General features: G+C 81.1%; 1 non-coding gene across 1 annotated transcript; it reads left to right on the top strand.

Annotated features, from left to right (window-relative positions):
- The first annotated feature begins 1,965 nt into the window (after positions 1–1,965).
- On the top strand, positions 1,966–2,118 carry LOC143174036 (5.8S ribosomal RNA). Its single transcript, XR_012997894.1, has one exon. It is a non-coding gene; the product is annotated as a 5.8S ribosomal RNA (ribosomal RNA).
- The last annotated feature ends 382 nt before the right edge of the window (positions 2,119–2,500 follow it).

The following is a 2,500-nucleotide window of genomic DNA, read 5'->3' as shown; positions in this document are numbered from 1 at the left end:
CAGGGCGAGGCCTCCGGGCGTTCCGGGCTGGCGCGCGGCGCCGTGCGGCGCGGCGGCACCCCCGCCTCGCCTCCCCTCCCCTGCGGGGGAGCCGGAGGCGCGGACGGGCGCCGCCGCCGCCGGCTTCGGCGGGCGAGGCCCCCGCCGGGTCGCGCCCCGCGCCAGCGGGCGGCCCGAGCCACGGCTCTCCTCCCGGGCGCAGCGCCGGGCTACTGAGGGAAACCCCGGGCCCCGGGAAGGAGGCCGAGGTGATGGCGGCGGATGTCGGGCGCGCCCCCGCGGGCGGACGCTCCCCCGAGGGCGGCAGCGGGGGAGGCACCCCCGCGGGGCCTGCAGGTCGTTTCCCTCGCCCCAGGGCCAGGTACCTAGCGTCCGCGCTTCCGCGGCCCTCCCTCGGCGAGCCCGGGGGCCGAAGGCCGCGGAGCCGGGCGGAGGTTTAAAGACGCGGGCGGCTCGGCGCGGCCCGCGGGTTCGGCCGGGCGGTGGCGCCTCGAGGGGCGGGAGTTGCTCCCCGAAGCCCCCCGTGCGGACGCCGCCGCCCGCGCTCGTCCCGCGGGCGGCCGTGCCGTGCCGGGGAGGGGGTCCCGCTGCCCCCCCCTCTCCGCGGTCCGGTCTCGGCGGAGAGACCGCGGCGGGGTAGCCGGCCGTGGCCGGCCTGCCTGCCTCGCAACGGGCGACCCCGGCCGGGCGGTGGCGCCTCGAGGGGCGGGAGTTGCTCCCCGAAGCCCCCCGTGCGGACGCCGCCGCCCGCGCTCGTCCCGCGGGCGGCCGTGCCGTGCCGGGGAGGGGGTCCCGCTGCCCCCCCCTCTCCGCGGTCCGGTCTCGGCGGAGAGACCGCGGCGGGGTAGCCGGCCGTGGCCGGCCTGCCTGCCTCGCAACGGGCGACCCCGGCGGGAGCGCGGGCTCTCCGCCGGGGCGGCGAGTCCCCGCGGCGGGGGCTCGCCGGGCGGCCGCCGGGCCGCCGCGGCGCGCTGCGCTCCGCTCCTTCCCAGCCCCGGCGAGCTGCTCGGCGGTGTCCCGCCGCTAGCCGCCGGCGAGGGCGGCACCCCCCGTCCGAGCGGCGGCGTCGCCGCTCGGCGTGTCGGTCGGCCGGAGGGCGCCCGCCGCCGGCCGCGCGGCTGTCCCGGCCCGGGCCCCGCCCGTCGCTTCCCCGCCGCCCTTCCCGGCCGTGCCGGGCGGTCGGTCGGGCGGTCGGGGGCGTCCCACTCCCCGTCTCCGCGTGGAAACGGGGAGAGCGGGCGCCGCCCCCGGCTTAGCGCCGTCCGCCTTCCGCCCGGCGCGTGCCCGCGGAAGGGGCCGAGGCGAGAAGCGGCGGCGGCGGCGCCGGGAGGGCGGCCGCCGCGGCGCGGCGGCGGGCGCCGTCCGGCGGTTCCGCGGGCGGTGCGTCGCCGTCTCGGGCTCCGGCGGTTGCCGCCTCCGGCGCGGCGGCGTAGCCGCGGAGGTGCCGTCGGGGCGAGCCGTGGGTTGGGGCTAGGCGGCTGTCGTAGCGCGGCGTGGTTGTCGCGGAGGCGCGCGCGGGGCCGGCGGGGCGCCCCGCTGCCGCCCGTCGCCGTCGTCGTCGGCGGCAGCAGCCTCCGTGTCCCGAGCGAGGCGGGCAGGCGGGGCGCGGCCGTGCGCGCCGCCGCCTCCTCCGTGCGGAGCCCGGGCCGAGCCCGGGCGCCTGGGCCGGCTCCGAAGCGAGGGCAAGGTGCGTTTCCCAGGTCGGTCGGGAGCGCGGGCTCCCCGCCCTTGCCGTTCGGGGTTTTCCGTTCCGTTCCCCCTTCCTCTCCCCCCCTCCTCCTCAGTGTGCTCGTACGGTCAGGCGAGGCGAGGCCTCTCCGCCGCGTCGCGCCGCGTCGCGCCCCCTCCGCGCGGGCGGAGGGGGGCGGTGGGGCGGTCGGGCGGTGGGCCGTCCTCAGAGAGGGGCCGCTCTCGGGGAGCGGTCCCGGTCCCCCCGCGCGCGCGGGGCGGTGCCGAAAAGCAGACAACTCTTAGCGGTGGATCACTCGGCTCGTGCGTCGATGAAGAACGCAGCTAGCTGCGAGAATTAATGTGAATTGCAGGACACATTGATCATCGACACTTCGAACGCACTTGCGGCCCCGGGTTCCTCCCGGGGCTACGCCTGTCTGAGCGTCGCTTGACGATCAATCGCCGCCTGGGCCGCCGCCCCTGGGCGGGCGGCGGGCGCAGCGGCGCGGCTGGGGCGGCTCGCAGGCCCGCGCGCGGCGGCCCCCGGGCCCGGGGAGCGGTTCCCCGCGGCCCGGCGTCGTCGGCCGAGGCGAAGGGCCTTCGTCCCCCTAAATCGAGACTCGGGGAGCGCGCCGAAGCTCCCCGCTCCCGGGGCGCCCGCTGGGCGGAGCTCGTCCCGCCGTGGCCGCCGGGGTTGGCCGGGCCGGTCGGTCGGTCGGTCCCGGCGCGGCGGTGGGGGGAGAAGAGGGAAGGGGGGGAGGCGCGGTCCTCGCCCCCGGCCTCCCGCGCGCGGGCGGCTGTCTGCGGGTGGGTACCGCGGCGGTACCGT

The sequence above is a fragment of the Aptenodytes patagonicus genome, unplaced genomic scaffold (assembly GCF_965638725.1).
Source record: "Aptenodytes patagonicus unplaced genomic scaffold, bAptPat1.pri.cur scaffold_630, whole genome shotgun sequence".
NCBI classification, from domain to species: Eukaryota; Metazoa; Chordata; class Aves; order Sphenisciformes; family Spheniscidae; genus Aptenodytes; species Aptenodytes patagonicus.
The sequence above is the reverse complement of the archived record's forward strand: the minus strand, read 5'-3'. Positions and strand labels throughout refer to the sequence as shown.